This window comes from Triturus cristatus, chromosome 7 (genome assembly GCF_964204655.1).
Source record: "Triturus cristatus chromosome 7, aTriCri1.1, whole genome shotgun sequence".
Taxonomy (NCBI): Eukaryota; Metazoa; Chordata; class Amphibia; order Caudata; family Salamandridae; genus Triturus; species Triturus cristatus.
This window is the reverse complement of record NC_140590.1, coordinates 60,458,825-60,481,825: the sequence shown is the minus strand read 5'-3', so window position 1 is coordinate 60,481,825 and position 23,001 is coordinate 60,458,825.

The following is a 23,001-nucleotide window of genomic DNA, read 5'->3' as shown; positions in this document are numbered from 1 at the left end:
AAATTCCTAGCTGTGGAAGTGGGGGCCAGCGGAGGATTAAGTTCCTCCGGCCAACTGAGGCTTCGGGGTAACTACATGGACCAAAGAAAAGAACTTTGGTTTTGTGAGAATTTTATTTGAGGAAGTTGGTATCCATCCAGCCAGCGAATCCCTTAGGCTTAGTAAGGGCAGAATCCGAGTGTTTCTGGAAGGACAATAGAAGCTCGGTATCGTCTGCATAAGATACCACATGCACAGACCAAGATTCACTCATCTTGGCCAGTGGTGCCAGGAAAAGATTGGAAAGAGTAGGACTCAAAGCTCAGCCCTGAGGAACTTCAAACAGAAGAGGCTTGGGGAGGACAAGAATGGATGAAGATAAACTTGCTGCAAAACGCTTCAGCCAAGAGAAGGTCCTGCCTTGGACACCTGCCAATCTAAGGGCCCGATTCACAGAACTAACTTAAGACAAAATCCTAAACTTACTACCATTTTAGTATTCACAGAAGGCACTTACTCATTTTGGCATTCACAGAAGACACTTACTCACTTCGGTATTCACAGAAGTTAGGAGTCCTAACTTTAGGACTCCTAAATGCCTTCTGTGAATACCGAAAGTCTTAAAATTAGGATTTTTCTCAGTTTAGGAGTCCTAAAGTTAGGATTATTACTTCTAAACTGAGAAAAATCCTAATTTTAAGGCTTTCGGTATTCACAGAAGGCATTTAGGAGTCCTAAAGTTAGGAGTCCTAACTTTACTACTACTAAATTGAGAAAAATCCTTATTTTAAGACTTTCGGTAATCACAGAAGGCATTTAGGAGTCCTAAAGTTAGGAGTCCTAACTATACTACTACTAAACTGAGAAAAATCCTAATTTTAAGGCTTTCGGTATTCACAGAAGGCATTTAGGAGTCCCAAAGTTAGGAGTCCTAACTTTACTACTACTAAATTGAGAAAAATCCTATTTTTAAGACTTTCGGTATTCACAGAAGGCATTTAGGAGTCCTAAAGCTAGGAGTCCTAACTATACTACTACTAAACTGAGAAAAATCCTAATTTTAAGACTTTCGGTATTCACAGAAGGCATTTAGGAGTCCTAAAGTTAGGACTCCTAACTTCTGTGAATACCGAAATGAGTAAGTGCCTTCTGTGAATACCAAAATGAGTAAGTGCCGTCTGTGAATACCAAAATGGTAGTAAGTTTAGGATTTTGTCTTAAGTTAGTTCTGTGAATCGGGCCCTAAGTATACATAAGAGGGTGGCATGTGAAGACGTATTGAACGCTCCAGATAGGTCCAACAGGATCCCCATCGTAGAGCGTCCTCGGTCAAGGTGTTTTTATTCAGTCACCTCTACAAAGGCAGTTTCAGTGCTGACACCTTGTTAAAAGCCAGATCGTGAGTTGTGAAACAGGCCACTAGATTCCAGAAATGGAGTAAGCTGGCCATTTACCAGTTTCTCTCAGATTTTGTCTGCCACCTGCGAAAGAGAGATTGTTCTAACATTACTCAGTATGGCCTGAATATGCGGTCGGCTTCTTAAATAAGGTCCGAAGAAAAGTTTGTTTCCAATCAGAGGGAAAATGGCCTACCTCTAGGCAAGTGTTCAACATTTTATTGAGCACTGGGTTGGTGGTAGAGGCAATCAACGGTAAGAGTCGGGGGGGGCATAGATCCGCTAGAGAGCCTGATTTATATTTCTCGAGTTCTTCCAGAGAAACTTCCTCAGAAATCGTTAGAAAATTAGAAAGTAAATGACTTTGGTCTGCCACAGAACTTACTAGCACCTCAGGTGCCATACTTGTAGGAAAGGTTGCATACATTTTCTGAATTTTCTCATGAACAAATGATGATAGGTCGCTGCAAAGCTCACAGGAAGGATTGAATCTACTATTCGCTGCCTCAGGAGAGAGAAAAGAATGAACATTTTCTGATAGTTCATGTGAAGCATCTGAAGCTGCCAAGATTCAAGAGGAGAAGTGCTCTCTCTGCACAGGAAGATATGTGAACATTTCTTAATCCTTCTTTATTTTGAGCCTTACGCTCCGGGCAATAGAATGTTCTCCAACTTTGCTCCAGATTTCTACAGCGGCACTTCTCTTCCCTCAACGCGACAGAGAACCAATGGGTAGAGGGCTTGGCCCTTTTTGCTAACTGAGGTTTTAATGGAGTCACTGATTCAAGGGCATTGAAGATCTGTTTGTTAAAATTGGCCACAACCCTGTCAGGGTCCCCCGTTAGAGAAGGGGTGGTGGATCATCGCTTTAGGTGAAAGAGGTCTCCTTGATTTTAGGCCATGCTCTGAAAAGATATGGGGGTTTAACTACCGTCTTCTGATTCAACAGTCCATCAAAGGAGAAGGGGACTAGGAAGTGATCTGACCAAATGAGACGGTGCGCCAGAGAAGCCTGCGGATCAGACATGTTAGAGTCAGAACAAGCCTTTGTCCCTCCTTATGCGTGCGGGACTGGACAGGACCCGTTGGAGGGGATTCATGAGCTGCTCTGCCTGGGACCATTCACGATTGTCCATATGCACAATGAAGTCCCCAAGGACAGTAACATTTGAGTATTGCAAAGAAAACTGAGCAAAAATATCAGACAGTGGGGAGAGCAATTATTTGTGCAGTCGAGGGGTCTATATATCAAACTTCCTGGAAAGGAACAAGGGGGCGCTAATTTCAAGCTAAAAATAAGGCCTGAAACACCCTCTATTTGCAAAGCGCAAGTTTAACTTTTAAATCCATGCAGTGCCGCTGAATCCAATAAATGTTGATTTAGATGAATTTGAGTCAGAAAAGGTCATTTATAGCCCCAAGAACCCTTTTCTGATGGCATTTCTATGACGTTATAGGAGGTGTGATGGGTCCACGTGCCAAATGCTTGCTGCAGACAACTTATAAAAGGCATGCAGTCCCAGCTGCATAGCCCAGATAAAAGACTCAGGACCTCACTCATCAAGAACTACTAGTATTACTAAATCCATGCAATGATATTGAGTCGAGTGTACACGTGCCAAACATTAAGTGTATGTAAAACCAAAGTATTACGATCATCAGAGTGTTTTGTCTGTACGTCTATGCTACACAACACAGTCATTAACCTAAGAATAATGGGGCATATCATCAAGCCCATTTTCGCCGCTTTAGCAGCCGATTTCGGCCGAAAAGCGGCTAAATAATGATCTCACTATTTTCAAGGACACGCTAATGCGGGTTTCCTTGATGCAGTCGCCGTTTTTTCACCATTTTGCATGTCAGAGATTATTATCGCTAATGACATGCAAAATGGGCGTTCCCAACAAGGTCTGCTTCATTTACGTGGCAAACAGAACTTCCCACTATTAACAATGCAGCCCCAGCGATGTAAAAAAACGCGCTAACCGCGGTTATCGCATGAAGTTAACGTCTGGTTTTGCTTTTACCTAGCTATGCTGATAATGGGAGGCGGATCGCCATGTCACGACCACACTCCACTATCAGCAAGCATCTCCATTATCATCTCTGGATTTCAGGCGATGTTTATGTTTCTCGCCGTCTATCGCTGGAATTACATTGCCTATTCGCAAGGCGTTGATAATACGCCGCTAACACGGCGATGTAATTCTGCAATAGACGGCAATAAACAGTAAAGCGCTAAGTGTGCTTAGCGATGTTTATCGCTCTTCCTCGATAATATGCCCCGATGTCGGTAGGATAGACACTAATGGCGGGCAGAGAACTCTGCTCCTCCAGTGGAGTGTGCAGAGTTTTGCCTACTCCGCGCCCCGTACAGAACGCGGAGTTTAGGCAAAACTCTGACTTTGCAGCAAAGTGAAGTTAGCCAGCCCTCCCTCAAACAAACAAAAAAGCTCCCCGTGGAGGAGGGCAGCCCGGAGACGCCACAGTAAAGGTAAGTGCCTTTATTCTTTTTTAATTTGTTTTAATATTTTGTATTAGGAGGGGTGGAGGCAGGGAGCGGAGCAGAGTTCCACAGAGTTTTTTTCCCAACCCTGTGTAAATCCGCATCCGGGGTTAATAGACACCCCAGTGTCCGAGCACACAGTCAGTTGTGAGGGCAGAACCCACATCATTTGGCATGCTTTGTGAGCTCATGGGCATGCAACATGTGTACAGACTAGTTCTGAGGAGGAGGTGAGCCTGCATAGATACTTCGATGCGGTTGTAACTGTGTGTGGGTGCATGAGCAGATGTCAGTGCTGTACTGCTGGTCTATGATTGCCTTGCCTAGGTCCATCCATCATGCTTGTGCATCTGGCATATAATTGCAGCCCTCAATTTAATTTACAGTTGGTAACTCAGGTAGACTATATCTGCTCATGTATTTTTTCTGTAAAGTTAGTTACTCTTGCTTTTATTTTAGGTGTTTTTGAATTTAAGTGATGTCACTTACAATAATATCACAAGTTTCAAAGATTACATTTCATGACTTCATGTGTTATCATCAGAGTGAAAGGTCATATAAGGTCACTTCCTGTGAAGTCCTGAGGGGAGGGATTAAAGAGTGCGATGTCACTTCCACTACCCATGGCATTTTGTTAAATCAACGTCCATGCCAATACATGCCTGATTTGGTCTCCATCTGAGCCCAGTCTGTACCCTGCACCTCGTCCTGGCTGACCCAGGCCTCATCTAGAAGACCTGGACTACTCCTTGTAGGTGATAAGCTTTCCTGGGCACAGGAGGTAGACAGCTGCATGAAGAAGCTTTCTGTCTTCTAAGCCCTTATAAGGCCTAGACCCACCTGCCCCCTTCAGAAGGCCCCCTGAACCGGATGACAGTGGTCACTGGACGTGGAGCTACTGAGAAGCAAAATCACCAGGTTCATCGGCCAAGCAAACTGTGGAGAAGAGTCCTGTGTAACAGGGTGTGTATGAGTGCGCATGAGGGACTGAGCATCAGTGAGTGACAGTGAGTGACTGTGTGTATGGTTGTATGGTTGAATGGTGGTTGGCAGGGAGGTTATCTGCCAGGTCATCGGTGATCCAGGCATAATTTGGCTCTCTACTGGGTAATTTGTGACATCATTTTGGCTGTCCCTGGCATAACAGCGACCATGCTTGACATACCGGGAGCATTGTCGGTGACATTCCAACTACTTTTGGCATCAATGCGGCTCCTACTTGACATATAATGGGCGTTGTATGCAACATTCTTTCAAGACATGGCATAATAGTGGCTATGCCTGGCATTTTGAGCACATATTTGGCAATATTCTGGCTAACAAAGGAGCAATTTTCAGAGCGGGTGCAGGACAGTGACCTGACTGTACTAATACCATAGGGGATTCAAAAAATCCCTATGCTACTCAATACGACGGTGTAGTATATGAGCAAATCCACTCTAACTGGATTTTGTGTGGGTCTCCAAAACACTTTATTTTTTTAAAGAAATGAGTGCTGGTAGTACAATTTGACATTTATATTTCCATTTATATGCAAGGTCACCTCCTTTTTTTGCTAGATTTTATGGGGACTCTCTGGGAAACTGCTGTCCAGTGCCCAGTGCATATGTTCTGACCACTAAAAGAATGTTTAAATTGGCTTTGCTCTTAATTTGCATATTTAACTTACCTATAAGTTAAATATGGTACAATGGGATAGTTTACAGTAAAACACACAGAACGTTCTACAAAAGTGGGGTTTACCCCTATTGGTTAGGGAGTAGCCAGGAGTTCCCCCCACCCACAGGCTGGCACTGGGCATAGAGTTGGCACCCTCAGTACCCCCTTTAGAACATTGATGATTTTGTGAAAGACCCAAGACGTGGACTGCAAGGTTCAGTTGGTTGACCTCCTCTGAAACTACAGGGACACAAATCCTGCCCACATTCCTAAAGAGCCAAGATCACCAGTTACAACTGGACCTGCCCTAGACCCTGCTGATAGCTTCTACTGGAGTGAGTTTTTACTTCTAAGTGGTGTCCTGTGTCCCTAACACCCTGGGGCCCTTACGTATGTGTCAGAAAGTACTCCTACTGCCTAACCCTAAACGCTTTTTCAAGGATTGTTTTCCCGGAAGAGCCAACGGAACACCAGGAAAACACTGCTAAGTCAATCTGATGAAGGTGCATTGTTGCTGAGTCAGATTCCAGTTGCTCCCGCTTGGAGCTTTTTGCAGCAGCAAATCCATTTCAGTGGATGCCGAGGCAAAGGTAGCCAGCCTCATGGAGCCCAGTTTGGCTACAGCTTGCAGCAGTGCCCCAAAGGAGGAATCTGAGCTCAAAGAAAGTGGCTAAGTCCTAAGTTGGAAATCTCCCCTTGGTGAAGGTGCCAAAAGTATCTGGTCGGTTAGGGACTTATCTTGGGTGAGAATTTTGACTTTCTCCCACTCCGAGCTTTCCCAACAAAAGTTTCCCAAAAATTCATCTGACATCTATGCCTCCTCATAAAGCCTTCCTAAGCCACACACAGCTGCTTTGCCCCACTGGGGATTTCTGACGTCCATTTCAAAGGCTAAATCAGAAGGTAAAACTTCCAACTGTGATGAACCTAGACCATGACTTCATCGTGGTCTGCCTGAAATCATGCCTCGGCCCTGGTCAAGCAAAAACAAATGAGAGCAGATGGCACTAAATGCTTTTTTTAAACTAAAAATTCAAATCTCTGGTTCTCCTTATTGGATTTTGGTGTCATTTTGATCATTATAACATTCAATATTTGTATAAATCTGAGTATGATTTTTATTGTATTGTGTTTTTGACTATTTGGGGGCATATTATCAAGAAACGGAGTTAAAATTATCGCCTCTTTAGCGGCAGAAAACTGCCGCTAAAGCGGCGATAATGGGCTTGATAATATGCCCTTGAGAATTCCCATAGAAGCCCATGTTCTGGTGTCAACATGGGCTTCTATTGGAATTCTCTGCGGCATATTATCAAACCCATTATCGCCACTTTAGCTGCAGTTTACTGCCGCTAAAGCAGCCATAATTTTAACGCCGTGCTTGATAATATGCTCCTTGGTACTTTTAAATGCTTTACACATTTTCTTAAGTTAATCTTTTTTGCTCTGTACCAAAGCTACCAGAGCTTGAGGTTCTAGGCTTGAGGTTTAAGTTACTGAAACCTTTATTGAACGCTACAAGGACAGCGCCATTATTATTTGTGGTGGACTCATTATCCACATTCTCACAGGATGGTAATAAATCTCTGATGGGCAACTTCCGTGCCATATTTTCAGACGAGTCGGGTCTTAATCATGCTTTTGAGCTTAAAATGTTCTGACGGGGATTTCAGATGTATGTGATTGAAAGGGCTCCGTAGAATGTCCTACTACGGGTCCAGGCTTCTTTTGCTGAACTATTGGTTTTGTTTAACCTACTTAAAATACCAGTAAAGTAGAAACAAAGATTTTCTGATAGAGGTTTTATTATAGCCTCAGATCCCGCTTCAGCGGGCTCTATAGGCCACTAAAGTCCCGCTCCATCTTTAAAGGCCCGAGCCGAAGGCTTTGTTGTGACTGTGTAGAATCATTAATTCACTACAGAAATATGTTCAACAGCAGAACTCATTTAGCCCGAATAAAGCGGAGCCACAGCCTTTGACATATTCATCGCAAATGCAATGACGAGATGAGTAACGACCATCAGAAATACTGTGCGCAGCTCAAAAACATCATAAGAAATTCTGTGTCATAACTGCTGTGTTCCAAGAATTAAAAATCCCACAAGCTGTACTATCCCAAATAAAATGACCCGCAGAATATTCGTCTTCTGATTTAAAAATTTATATAGCACAGACGTGACATCGGAAACAGAATGGCGATTAAACCAATAATGTATTAGCTAAACCCGAGAATAGATAGTCTGAAATTTGAAGAGGGTGAAGGAAATAGCTACAGGGGATCATTGGTATTTTCTTAATTTAAACTACTGCATAGCAAAATACTCTGGTACGGAACAATGCCCCTCACAGTATTGGGACTACAGCATACACACAGGTTACAAGGTCACAGGATTTGACCTCAGAATACTCTGTGGTACAAATACACCCTCATTATAATTATTTAAAGACAATGTTGTGATTTTGTTTCGAACATGAATCTCAACACACCATCCTAGTTCCCTGATGGCATTTAATAATGGATAGCATACTATTTGAAACTATTTACTAGAGTGCTTTGTATGATGCCTGCCTCTTCTACAATAGTTTCAGGAAAAATAGACATTTCTCGCAAGGTGAGAATATGATATTGTCAGGCCTGGCATCCTTGGTGTGGAATTATCTCCGAACCTTTTGCCTTCAACCCTCCTGTTTTGCTGACGTTGCTTATGCTGGCTTTAGGAATCTACGCACTTTACTGGTGCGAAAGTGCTTGTGCTCTCTCCTTAAAACATGGTACAACTGCCTTACACCCAATTGGCATATTTAAATACTATTAGTAGTCCTGCAGCACTGATTGTGCCACCCACTTAAGTAACACTTTAAACATGCCTCGTGCTTGCTATTGCAGCCTGTGTGGATGCAGTGGCCTGTGTGGGGCAGTTCTTAACTGCCATTTCGGCCTGGAAAAATAACCCTTTTGCCAGGCCCAAACCTTCATTTTTAATACATATAAGTCACCCCTGGGATAGGCCCTAGACAGCCCAGACATAGGGCAGGGTACCATGTATTTAAAAAGTAGGACATGATACTTTTAAGTTTTACATGTCCTGGTACTGAAACTGTCTTAAATTCGTTTTTCACTACTTCAAGGCCTACATCTCTTTAGGATACCATTGGAGTTACATTATTACATTTTATAGGCTGTAATTTCCAAATGGTAACAGGTAACCAGTTTATGATTGGTGTCTTTGGAATTGTAATGAAAAATCCTAACATATGGTGAAATTGGATTTTAAATTACAATTTTGAAAATACCTCTTTTAGAGAGTTGGTTAGTACCCATTTGGTGCTTGCAGCCTGTCTCTGGTCACAAAACTGGATGTATTAGACAGTTGGGCTTTGTGTATTCCTCCTAGACAGTCACACAATAGGGAGCTTAGGTGTGCCTATATTTACCATCACTGGCAGGATAGGAGGGAGGAGCTGGGCACTACTTGTCTTGCCTCAACAGGGCTGCATATCCCCCCTGTAGTTAGTCTGGAGCCAGTGCCAGGAAGGCAGGGAAATTCAGCAGTCTCTAGTGGATAGAACATTGACACGTCTCCTTCAGCAGCCTCTATTGGATAGAACATTGACACGTCACCTTTAGCAGCCTCTATTGGACAGAGCATTACAGAGCCTTACACCTTCAGCAGCCTCTATTGGACTGAACATTGACACGTCAATTCCAGCAGCATCTATTCGATAGAACATTGACACCTTCAGCAGCCTCTATTGGATAGAACATTGACAAGTCACCTCCAGCAGCCTCTATTGGATAGAACATTGACACGTCACCTACCGCAGCTTCTATTGAATAGAACATTGACAAGCACCTCCAGCAGCGTCTATTGGATAGAACATTGACACGTCACCTTCAGCTGCATCTATTGGATAGAATATTGACACATCACCATCAACAGCCTCTATTAGATAGAGCATTGACACATCACCTTCAGCAACTTCTATTGGATAGAGCATTTACACGTCAACTCCGCCAGACTCTAGTGGATAGAACATTGACACATCTCCTTCAGCAGCCTCTATTGGATAGAACATTGACACGTCACCTTCAGCAGCCTCTATTGGATAGAACATTGACAAGTCACCTCCAGCAGCCTCTACAGGATAGAACATTGACAAGCACCTCCAGCAGCGTCTATCGGATAGAACAGTGACACGTCACCTTCAGTAGCCTCTACAGGATAGAACATATCTAGGGTTTCCTAGCCACAGTGTCCAAAGATATGTATTGAGGTCATTCACCCAATCCCCATTAATCTTTACAACACGGTAGGGCTCAGAAAACCTGCCAAGTACATAGAACCCTCTTTATAAGCCCCTTACGCCGCTGGTAGTTACTTTTTCTCATATTAAAAATGATGCACCGGCGGCGCAAGGGGCTTGTAAATAAGCCCCATGGTACTTTCAGATCTGTAAAATATCTGTGTTATACAAGATTAAACTATTCCTCAGCATTTATAAACACCCGAATCTTGGTTACTTAAGCGCTTCCACTGCTGTTCCACAACCTTTACATGTCTACAAAGAAGTCTGGCTAATTCTGTGTCACTAGTCATACATACAAGTGTTACACTTTTCTGCCAGTCCTGACTTTTTAATAAACATCATGTTGCATTCTTGGACTTGTAGTGTTGTTTTAAAATGAACTGGCTAAATAAACCACAGTATGTGTTAGACCTGGCATTTCTTGGTGTGGTTACCCCTTACATTTTCTGCCTCCACCTCCTCTATTTTTGATGCTGTGATGGATTTCGTTTTGCTGGCTTAGATGCTTTGGGCACTTTGCCACTGCTGATCAGTGTCAAAGTGCAAGTGCTCCTTGTATAAAGTGTTATGGTAATTGGTTGTCCATAATTGGTAATTTTGTCTTATAAGTAAAGTCCCTAGTAAAGTGCACTATGTGTGCCAGGGCTGGTAATGCAAATTCTACCAGTGGGCCTGCAGCACTAATTGTGCCACCCACACAAGTAGCCCTAGAAAGAGATCTCAGGCCTGCCACTGCAGTGCCTGCGCGCAGTTTATCTGCCTTGTTGTCCTGACAAGTGCACCCACTTGCCAGGCCTCACCCTTTTCTTTTTATGTACATCAGACACCCCTATAGTAGGCCCAAAGTACCCCCCTGGAAAGGGTGCAGTGTATGGAAAAGGTAGGACATGTACTGAGGTGTCTACCATGTCCTGACAGTGAAATACTGCCAAATTCGTTTTTCACTGTTGGAAGGCCATTTTGCCCATAGGACAGAATGGGGAATGCTGTGTCCCATGTTTCCAGCATATCTTCCCATAGGCATAGGATGGAGAGATGGAGTTTAGTGTGCCTGAACTCAGAATTTAATAACACATCTTTTTGTGAAGATGTTTTTCAAATTGTGTGTTTAGAAACCACGCTTTTAGAAGTGGCTGGTTTCTTGTCTTAAACCATCCTGTGTGCCTCTGCCTGGTTGTGTATTGACTGTCTGGGTTGGGATGTGACAGGGTCTGGAGAGTGTCCTGACACCAGGGAGGAGTAGGTGAGACAGCAGCAGGCTGGCCTGCATTTGATGTGGGGGGAGGAGTAGCCCCCTGGATGTGAAGAGGGCTGTGTTGCTGCCACCAAAGGATGGCTCCACCTCCTGCGGAGCGTCTGGGGCCCAGACCCTCACTATCAAAGGAAGAGGGTGTGCACTGGCAGGAAGACACCCAGGTCGGGTTTGGACTGGACTCAGAGCCCCCTGAACACAAAGACTTCAAAGGCAGCTGGTATAAATGTGAGAGCTGAAACCCCTGAACTCAAGACTGAACACAAGCTTGAAAAAGGATTGAAACTACTTTGTGATCAAGTGGAATCTCTGCCAAGGAAGAACAGCTGAAGAGACTGAAGAGAAGGACTGCCCTTGCTGTGTGCTCTGGGGCTGGCCTGCAGTTTGCTGATTTGACTAAGGAGAGGACAAGGGACTTTGCTGTGTGCTGTGTCCCCCTGCTTGAAAGGACTTTGCTGTGTGATGTGTCCCGAAGTAACTTGTCTTCAAGGGCCCAAGAGGAGCTGGCTCCTTTTTGTGGAAACTCAGGAACATAAAAGTTTCCAAGTGTGTCTCAGCGACGCTGTGTGCGTGTGCTTTTTGCAGCCTGAGACCGTCGTGAGAATTGACCCATGACCGTGTGCCCCGGAGCAGTCTTGCGCTATGCTTCGATCAACAGGGTGACCAGAAGTGCTGTGATTGTTATTGCCATTGGCCCGGACAGTTGTCCCAAGGGGGAGCCGTGAGAAATCACCGCCGCCGGCCTGAGCCTGCCTTTGCTAAGGAGAGACTTGTGAACCTTCACCATCGTGGGTTCGAGATCTTTTGCCCAAGATTAACGGAGTCGCGCCAGGAGCCAATCAGCTGCGAGGCCGTCGCCTGGTAGCCCAACTATCACTGCGAGGAGCAGCCATCGCCAACCCGAAGCCGCACAGCATGACGCCCAAGCTGCGAGGAGAGGAGAGAGAGACTGCACCCTCCCAGGTAATGCTCAGCGGACGTGCGTGTGTCGCTGCCTAGGGCGGAGTACGTGCCACGAGAGAGCGTTCTCGGCCTTTCCCATCTTTGCAGCGCGAGCCTCTGCTCAAGTCAGTATCGCGGCCCGTACTCACCAAGGAGTGGCAGTACCAGGGTCGGATTGAGGAGCTGCACTTTGTTTCCTTCGTAACAGGATTGGAAGTATATTTTGGTAACCGCTGACCACGAGTCAGCCAGGAGTGGCATAGAGACCTTCACGAGCACCGGGATCTGTGCCGAATTGTTTTTACGATCCGCCTTAGTACTTGCACTATGAACTGCATTATTACTTGCTTTTACGATCCGCATTAGTACTTGCATTACGGACTGCATTATTACTTGTTTGACGATCCGCATTAGTACTTGCTATAAGGACTGTCTTATTTCTACATTACGAACTGCATTACGAACTGCATAGCATTACATTAGGACTGCATTAGATCATTGTGAACTGCTCATTAATACCGCAAGAACCTACAAGTGATTGTTGGCCTAAATAACCGTCCCAGTGAAATATTACGAATAGGCATATGCTGGATATTTTTATCGTTTGGTCTCATCGTATTTCTTCTTGATAAAGATACCGCTATTTTCCTAAATTAGTGTGGTGTCCATTTGTGGTGTTATCACTGTGTTACTGGGAGTGTGGTTGCAAATACTTTACACATTGCCTTGGAGATAAGCCTGGCTGCTCGTGCCAAGCTACCAGAGGGTGAGCAGGGGTTATCTAAGAGTGTGTCCCTCCTTTCCCTGACTAGAAGCAAGGGTCCCTATTTAGACTAAGGTATCTACCTCAGCCAACTAGAGACCCCCAGTTCTAACAGTATGCAAAATACAATTGACTACACATCTAGGAATGGTTGAAAGTGCCACGCATGACAACGAATCAGCTGTTGACCTTGGAAATTGTTCCAATTCTGTTTTGGTATGTGGAAAGTGGTGTGTCCTTCTTTCACCACTCTCCTGTGTACATGGTGTCTACCTCACGTGGAAGATTACAGCTTGGGGTGTTTGACGTGTGGGTCCTACAATGGATGCCTAAATATCAGAAAGGATTCTGCCATTTTTAGAATCAATGACAGAATAAAGACAAGAACGATTTTAATTCTTCCAGTTTCTCCACAACATAATAAATAATTAGAAACTACAGTTGTAAACCCTTTATTTTCACACCACCCTCATAAGTGGCAGAAATAAAACGCAAATATTTTCACTCCTGGAAGTGTCAAAATGCACACATAATAATTTTAGCCAAGTCTTTCTAGTTGTTCTCTTGTTAAACAGAGTTACATTATGTAAAAAGACCTTTGGCAAAGCGAGTAGTTTTGTGATCTAAAAACTCAAGCTATTGGCTTTGTCAATGGCGTTTGGCAATCACATGACTTAATGCTTAATGCAGCACACATAGAAGTTGCAAAACGCATTATTAAAAAATTATTGTTTATGTGCAGGAAGGGGCACCTTCCTGTACATAAACAATCATTGGTATTTTGCTGCTCTCATGTGTGCTGCACAACGCAGCGCACATGAAAATAGCAAAAACGAGGAGAAATGAAACATTTCTCCTCGTTGCACGAGGGTAAGACCAGGTTTTCCCTGGTCTTAATTCTGGCGCTGCCTCCTATTTAAACCTCCCTTGTAAATAGGGGGCAGCGTCAGAATCAATGTGTTTTGCGGTGGAGCGTCCACCGCAGCACCCACCCCTAAGCATAGCGTGAAATTGGGCCTTCTTTACAAGGCAGCGTTAAGCCGTGTTATGTGGCTTAACACTGCCTTGTAAATAAGGCAAAGCCCCTATCGCCACAGGAATGTCATAAAAAGTGATGTTCCTGTGGCGATTGGGGCTTGTAAACATGCCCCTTAATCTCCCTGTGCCTAAAAAAAAAAGGAAAATGAATGTGTCTGTCTGTCATGCAACTGGTGCTCATGTAAAGCGCTCTGATACGTTTAGGTCGAGTTTGCGCTATATAAAACTGCAAAAAAACATAAAACAAAAATCGGAAAATGTGTCCTTGCCCCAGTTTAGTCTTCTCTCTACAGGATGACACATTTTGTGCAGAAGCCACGTCTCTAACACCTGTGTGAAATATTAAGATGCACCCTGCACAGGCACGTGCCACTCACTGAGGGGCATATCAACAACAACCGGCGATAATTATCGCAAAGCGCACTTAGCGCCTGGATAATTATCGCCGGCTAGTGTGAATTTTTATCGCTGAGATAGCGTGCTATTAGCAACGCTTATCTCAATAGCGATAAAAATCTACACGCTAACAGGCTAACGTGAGATTATCGCTGGAAACCCAGCGATAATCACACGTTACCTTGTTGATAGGGACAGGCAAACTTAGCCATGATATCCTCCTTCCATAGGATATCATGGCTAAGTCTGAAAATTAGCAGACGTAAAAAAGCAGCGTTAACCGCTGTTAGCGTTGCTTTTTTTGTCTCTAACAGGGTTAGCGACATTCTTGATAAGAGGAGAAATGTCGCTTAGCGACATTTCTCCTATTATTTTACTAAGGAACGCCCCCTCATTAGAGATGCAAGGGGAAGCGTAGAGTAAAAGGGTGCTAACATGCAAATTTGCGTGTTAGCACCCTGTTGCTGATAGGGCGCTAGTTTTATCTCTGCTTTTTTGGCTTTTAAAGCCAAAAAAGCAGAGATAAAGCCCTTGTTGATATGCCCCTATCTGCTGTGTGAAAACACCTCGATGTTTCTCCAAACTTTAAAAATCCTGCCTGTGTTCCACTTCCCCTGCCTCCAAGTTGATCCGAAATGCAATCATGAAACCTAGAACTGCTTCAGAAAGTCTGCCCTTTTGAGCAATGCTCCCTTCCTTGCTCTCTGCGCGACATCCATTTCCAGCAGAATTTATTTCTCTCTAAAGCTGTCAAAGTTTTATCCTCTGCGCTTGGAGGGAGCTGGAAATTTATTCGGAAACTGCGCTATAAAGCGAGACCCAGAGAGCTGGCAACCTTGCAGGATGTGAGGGCTGGGGGGAGGGGCTGGGGGCGGGGCGAGGGAAGGCCCCTCTATTGGTCAATAAAGCTGCCTATGCTAATTGCGGGACCGAGCTTTACAGGATGCTTGATTTACTGTGGAGCCAGCACTGGCTTGCCAGAGGTCCCAATTGTAGACTTTTATTGGGCACGATTTGTTCTTTGTCTTCTTTTATAAGACGCTTGTGGTCTGAGTGTTCAGCCGGGCGAGGGTAGCTCTTGGCATATCAATGCAGTGTCTTTCACAGATCTTCCTGTATGTGTGGGGGGGGGGGGGGGGGGGGGGGGGCTGGGGTTTCCTCCTCCTGCGGACTGTCATGAAGGGAGCTGGCATCGTGTGAGCTCCAGGTGCCTCACTTGTGCACAGATATCTTTTGCACTGGTGTCTAGTGTCCGTGCACGCACCAGCTCCAGGTGCCTCACTTGTGCACAGATGTCTTTAGCACTGGTGTCTAGTGTCCGTGCACGCACCAGCTCCAGGTGCCTCACTTGTGCACAGATGTCTTTTGCACTGGTGTGTACTTTCCCCTGCACACGCCAGCTCCAGGTGCCTCACTTGTGCACAGATGTCTTTTGCACTGGTGTCTAAGCTCTGTGCATGCACCAGCTCCAGGTGCCTCACTTCTGCACAGATGTCTTTTGCACTGCTATCTAGGCTCCGTGCATGCACTAGCTCTGGGTGCCTCACTTGTGCACAGATGTCTTTTGCACTGGTGTGTACTCTCCGTGTACACGCCAGCTCCAGTTGCCTCACTTGTGCACAGATGTCTTTTGCACTGGTGTGTACTCTCCGTGCACATGCCAGCTCCAGGTGCCTCACTTGTGCACAGATGTCTTTTGCACTGGTCTCTAGTGTCCATGCACGCAGCAGCTCCAGGTGCTTCACTTGTGCACAGATGTCTTTTGCACTGGTGTCTAGTGTCCGTGCACGCACCAGCTCCAGGTGCCTCACGTGTGCACAAATGTCTTTTGCACTGGTGTCTAGTGTCCGTGCACGCACCAGCTCCAGGTGCCTCACTTGTGCACATATGTCTTTTGCACTGGTGTGTACTTTCCCCTGCACACGCCAGCTCCAAGTGCCTCACTTGTGCACAGATGTCTTTTGCACTGGTGTCTAGGCTCTGTGCATGCACCAGCTCCAGGTGCCTCACTTCTGCACAGATGTCTTTTGCGCTGCTATCTAGGCACCGTGCATGCACTAGCTCCGGGTGCCTCACTTGTGCACAGATGCCTTTTGCACTGGTGTGTACTCTCCATGTACATGCCAGCTCCAGTTGCCTCACTTGTGCACAGATGTATTTTGCACTGGTGTGTACTCTCCGTGCACACGCCAGCTCCAGGTGCCTCACTTGTGCACAGACGTCTTTTGCACTGGTGTCTAGGCTCTCTGAATGCACCAGCTCCAGGTGCCTCACTTCTGTACAGATGTCTTTTACACTGGTGTGTACTCTCTGTGCACACGCCAGCTCCAGGTGCCGCACTTGTGCACAGATGGCTTTTGCACTGGTGTCTAGTGTCTGCGCATGCACCAGCTCCAGGTGCCTCATTTGGGCAAAGCTGCCTTTTGCACTGGTGTGTACTCTCCATGCACGTGCCAGCTCTCAGTGCCTCACTTGTGCACAGATGTCTTTTGCACTGGTGTCTAGGCTTCGTGCATGCAACAGCTCCAGGTGTCTCACTTGTGCACAGATGTCTTTTGCACTAGTATGTACTCTCCGTGCATGTGCTAGCTCTAGCTGCCTCACTTGTGCACAGCTGCCTTTTGCACTAGTGTGTACTCTCCGTGCACGTGCCAGCTCTAGGTGCTTCACTGTGCACAGATGTCTTTTGCATTGGTGTCTATGCTCTGTACATGCACCTGCTCCGGGTGCCTCACTTGTGCACAGATGTCTTTTGCACTGGTGTGTACTCTCCATGCACACAGCAGCTCCAGGTGCCTCTCTTGTGCACAGATGTCTTTTGCACTGGTGTGTACTCTCCGTGCACGTGCTAGCTCTTGGTGCCTCACCTGTGCACAGATGCCTTTTGCACTGATGTCTACTCTCCGTGCACGCGCACGGCACAGACAGGGGACTTGTGTACCAAAAGGGTCTCCCTCCACTGCACGTGCTCACTCAGATAGCTTCAGAAACCTCATGACCTCTGAGGGCTGCCACAGACAGCATGCACTCCAAGAGCCTTGACGGTCCCTTTCAGAGACTGGGGTGCAGGGAACGCCTTCAATAACAACGTTAGGGTGGTTCCCGCCATCCTATCAGTGTCGATGCCAGCGCCCCCCTGACCATCCTATCAAAGGGGACTTCGTCGTCCACCAGGTGGAGGTGCCCTCTGTGATTGAATTCACCTGGAAGCAGCCCCCTTCTAGTGGGGGTCCTCGTGAACTGTACGACCCCCAAGAGGTGATATGAAATGATATGAAACCCCACTCCACCCTACCTGAGTGAGACGTGTACAGTGCAAGGGCGATCACAGAAGAAGCTGGAACAGCATCTGAGGTCTCTGGTGTAACACAAAGTGAAGAAGCAGCTGAGCAAAGAGAAGCAATGGGAGGAGGGGACACCCCTGCAAACCTCGAGGCTTGGCAAGACTTGGTCCTCACACCTCCATGCCCTGTTTCCTCATGCAGCCCCTTCCTTGTCTTGTCAGCGCTATCAACGATCTCCTCTCTCCATCACACTCTCTCATCATGCGCTGATCTCTACCAGCTGATCTTACACCATACCTCTCCTCAAAGCTCTTCAATGAGGGAGACTTTTGACGGACTCTCTACTCCACGCACCTCTACTCGCTCTCACCCCATTGGTACCCCAACTCACACACATCCCCCAAATGCCTTCATGGTACCAGATCGGCTGTCCGTCGTGTGTTGCGTCTGATCCTTTCAGGAAACAATGGATTAAGCCACTCCACTTGTCACCGCCAAGGCTCCTCCGTCTCGCATCTCTAGCTGCTCGCTCACATCTGACGCTAGGGTGACCAACTGGCATTGGTGCAAATTCAGGACGGTGAGTGTAAAAATTCAGGACAAAGGGTCAAAATTCAGGACACAAATTCAGGACAGGAGGTCAAAATTCAGGACAAAACGTCAGGACAATAGGTAAGTTTTACAGACACATCAGAGGAGGTCACGCCATAGTATATAAGTAAGCCCAGCCATGTCCAAACATATTCAACCATTTGCAAACCTATCCATCATGTATCCTTCCATCTATCATTACACTCATCCATCCCTTCATCCATCCATCCATTATCCATCCATCCACCCTTTCACCCTATCCATCTGTACACTCATCCATCCACTCTTCTACCCATCCATCCATCCACTCATCCATCCAGCCATTTACCCTTTCACCCATCCAGACATCCTTTCACTTACTCATCCATCCACCCAGTCACTCATCCTTCCACCCATCCACCCTTTCAGTCATCCATCCATCCTCCCTTTCTCTCTCCATCGACCCTTTTACTTAGCCATCCTTCCTTCCATCCATCCATCCACCCACCCACCCACCCATCCATCTACTCGTCCACTCATGAATCCATCCATTGACCCTATCACTCATCCATCCTTTCTCTCATCCATCTATCCTTTCACTCCTTCACCCATCTATTCATCCTTTTGTCCATCTACCCTTCCTTTCACTCACTCATCCATCCTTACATCCGCCTTTCACTCATCCCTCCATCCATTCACCCTTGCACTTATCAATTCATCAGTCCATCCATCATTTCACTCATCCATCCACCCACTCACTCATCATCCACCTTTTCGCTCATCCATCCTTTCACTCATCCATCCACCCTTTTGCCCATCCAGCTACCCTTCCACCCATACATCCAGCTATTTACCTTTTTTCTCATCCATCCTTGCACTCACTCATCAATCCATCCATCCTCTCTCAGCCATCTATTCAATCTTTCATTCGTCCATTCACCCTTTCACTAATTCATCCAGCCATCCACCCATCCCTTCACTTAATCACTCGTTCACCTTTTCATATTAATTTTGAGCTGAGCCTTTTTGAGAAGAGGCCCATCAAGAACTTCACCCTCGCTGCAGGAGCCATTCCAGGACTGGGACAGAAGCCACCCAGGGCGGAGACGGGATCCACCACAGGGGGGGACAGGAGCCATCACAGGCGGAGGGGGGGGGACAGGAGCCACCACATGGGGGGGACAGGAGCCATCACTGGAGGGGGGGGGTAGGAGCTATCACAGGCGGGGGAACAGGATCCACCAGGGTGGGCACAGGGGTGGGCATGCAGTATTCTAGTATCATCTTGGTCTCTTCCAGGGTGGGGTAGGGCTCCTCACCCCCATCTGGACAAGACAACGAGAGGACAGGCTCTCTTTCTAAAATGTTAGTTTTGCCACCCCCACTGTGATGTACAGTACTTAAAAGAGATACTGGAAGAGAACTGACTTAACTGATTGTCCTCCATACTTTGTTAATCAGTGTTGCTGCGATTGTGCCATTTCTTTATTTTATTACATTATACACAGCATGTTTGAAGAACCGAGGTTTGCTTACAATTTACTGACAGGAATTATGCTCTGTGAAGAGAACCACGTGCTGCCTGGTGTAATCAGGGCCGGTTCTAGGGTGTTTGGGGCCCTGGGCAGAAAGGGAATGTGTGAGGCCCCACTAATTTGCAGAGACATTGACGCATTCCGGGTTGTTTGCATCTGAATGGATGCCCCTGAAGCTGCAGCCCCTCCCTCTCAGTGACCTTCAAGAACCTCTTAGCAGCTCATCAAGGGCGGAGGGTGTGAGTTTTGCCTTCACGCTGTGCCTCCCCAATGCTGCTGGGGATCTGAGCTTTGGTGCTGCATCAGAGGATCGGAGTCAAGAAGGGAGGTGGGTGGAAGCTGTGCCAGTTTAGGGTGGTGCGACCGGTGCCCGGTTAAAATTACGGACAAATGGCGTCCGTTAAAGAATCCTTCACGGACAACGGACAGACGGCCGAAATTACGGACTGTCCGTGAAATTTACGGACGGTTGGTCACCCTATCTGACGCCCGCCGTCCCTACTTCCAATCTACAGTAGATCGACCTCTTCTAAAGAAACCTCTGCTGATTCGCCATCTACGTCACTCTATCGTCAATGGCTCCACTCCCGCTCGCTTTTACCTAAATTCCGGATCACTTGTTTCCAACCATCCCACATTCTACCTGTCCTCACATAAACTTCTCAGTCCCTTCCTCCTTCCAGGTACGATGCCCTTCACTGAACGAAACCGCAATTTCAGGGTCAGAGAACTTTACCAGCTTTGCTCAGCACAATCACCTTCCGCCCACCCATGTTCATCCTATCGGCAGCCGTTAACACTGCGGATCACCCTCCCTCGACTCCAGCCATCACACGGGTAGCACACCCAAGGCTCACTTCCTACTTCTCTGAAGGTTGGTTGGCCTGGATCCATCTCACTTCCGGTTGGGTGCCTGTCAAGGCTGTGTCCTTTGCCATCATCTTTCTGTCTCTACACTGCTGGTCCTTCCAGTGGTGGCCCAACCATCTCCATGCAGACAACACTCTCGTCTCATGTTCTACCTCCTCGCCCTCCTTCAATCACGTGTATCTAACTCTCTCACTGCCCCCATCTCCGTGCAGACAGCACTCTCGTCTCATGTTCTACCTCCTCGCCCTCCTTCAATCACGTGTATCTAACTCTCTCACTGCCCACCATCTCCATGCAGACAGCACTCTCGTCTCATGTTCTCCCTTCTCGCCCTCCTTCAATCACGTGTATCTAACTCTCTCACTGCCCACCATCTCCGTGCAGACAGCACTCTCGTCTCATTTTCTCCCTTCTCGCCCTCCTTCAATCACGTGTATCTAACTCTCTCACTGCCCACCATCTCCGTGCAGACAGCACTCTCGTCTCATGTTCTACCTTCTCGCCCTCCTTAAATCACGGGTATCTAACTCTCTCACTGCCCACCATCTCCATGCAGACAGCACTCTCGTCTCATGTTCTACCTTCTCGCCCTCCTTCAATCACGTGTATCTAACTCTCTCACTGCCCACCATCTCCGTGCAGACAGCACTCTCGTCTCATGTTCTACCTTCTCGCCCTCCTTAAATCACGTGTATCTAACCCTCTCACTGCCCACCATCTCCATACAGACAGCACTCTCGTCTCATGTTCTACCTTCTCGCCCTCCTTCAATCACGGGTATCTAACCCTCTCACTGCCCACCATCTCCGTGCAGACAGCACTCTCGTCTCATGTTCTACCTTCTCGCCCTCCTTAAATCACGGGTATCTAACTCTCTCACTGCCCACCATCTCCATGCAGACAGCACTCTCGTCTCATGTTCTACCTTCTCGCCCTCCTTCAATCACGTGTATCTAACCCTCTCACTGCCCACCATCTCCGTGCAGACCGCACTCTCGTCTCATGTTCTACCTTCTCGCCCTCGTTCAATCACATGTATCTAACTCTCTCACTGCCCACCATCTCCATGCAGACAGCACTGTTGTCTCATGTTCTACCTTCTCGCCCTCCTTCAATCACGGGTATCTAACCCTCTCACTGCCCACCATCTCCGTGCAGACAGCACTCTCGTCTCATGTTCTACCTTCTTGCCCTCCTTAAATCACGGGTATCTAACTCTCTCACTGCCCACCATCTCCATGCAGACAGCACTCTCGTCTCATGTTCTACCTTCTCGCCCTCCTTCAATCACATGTATCTAACCCTCTCACTGCCCACCATCTCCATGCAGACAGCACTCTCGTCTCATGTTCTACCTTCTAGCCCTCCTTCAATCACGTGTATCTAACTCTCTCACTGCCCACCATTTCCATGCAGACAGCACTCTCGTCTCATGTTCTACCTTCTCGCCCTCCTTCAATCACGGGTATCTAACCCTCTCACTGCCCACCATCTCCGTGCAGACAGCACTCTCGTCTCATGTTCTACCTTCTCGCCCTCCTTAAATCACGGGTATCTAACTCTCTCACTGCCCACCATCTCCATGCAGACAGCACTCTCGTCTCATGTTCTACCTTCTCGCCCTACTTCAATCACATGTATCTAACCCTCTCACTGCCCACCATCTCCATGCAGACAGCACTCTCGTCTCATGTTCTACCTTCTCGCCCTCCTTCAATCACGTGTATCTAACTCTCTCACTGCCCACCATCTCCATGCAGACAGCACTCTCGTCTCATGTTCTACCTTCTCGCCCTCCTTCAATCACGTGTATCTAACCCTCTCACTGCCCACCATCTCCATGCAGACAGCACTCTCGTCTCATGTTCTACCTTCTCGCCCTCCTTCAATCACGGGTATCTAACCCTCTCACTGCCGCCTGTGAATGGATGGCTTTGTGATCCCTCATGTGCAACTCCTCCAAACTGTGGCACGCTCTCTTGTCTCTCCATTGAGTTGAGTTTAGTTCAGTCATTATCTCCACACAATGCCAGATGCTCAGCTGCCAGACACAAAATCAATACCAACCAAGACACAGGCACAAATTGCAGATAGCGAACAATAAAATCAACCAGTCCCTTAAAAAATAGAAAACACAGACGAATATTATAGTGCCTTAAGTGCAGTTGGGCGGAGCACCAGTGGCGGCCGGAGCAAGAAGCGGTACGTCCATAGGCACTAGGTAGCAACCCTCGATGGGCCGAAGTGGCCAATGTTAGGCTGGCATTGCTTGCTCACATAGGGGGCTGCTTTTAAACCTCTCGTCTCTCTTGCTTGCTTACCAGTGTGCCTGCAGACTGCCCTCAGTGCAGTCGATTGTAGCCCAGTGCCCTGGGTTCCGCTCCTCCAACCAGCGGTTTGATTTATGACGAAAGTCCGCCGGATCCCAACTCTCACCGGACTCTAAAACCTCAGTGGACTCTTTCCTTATAGACGATGAGGATCCGATGAGTATGAAATG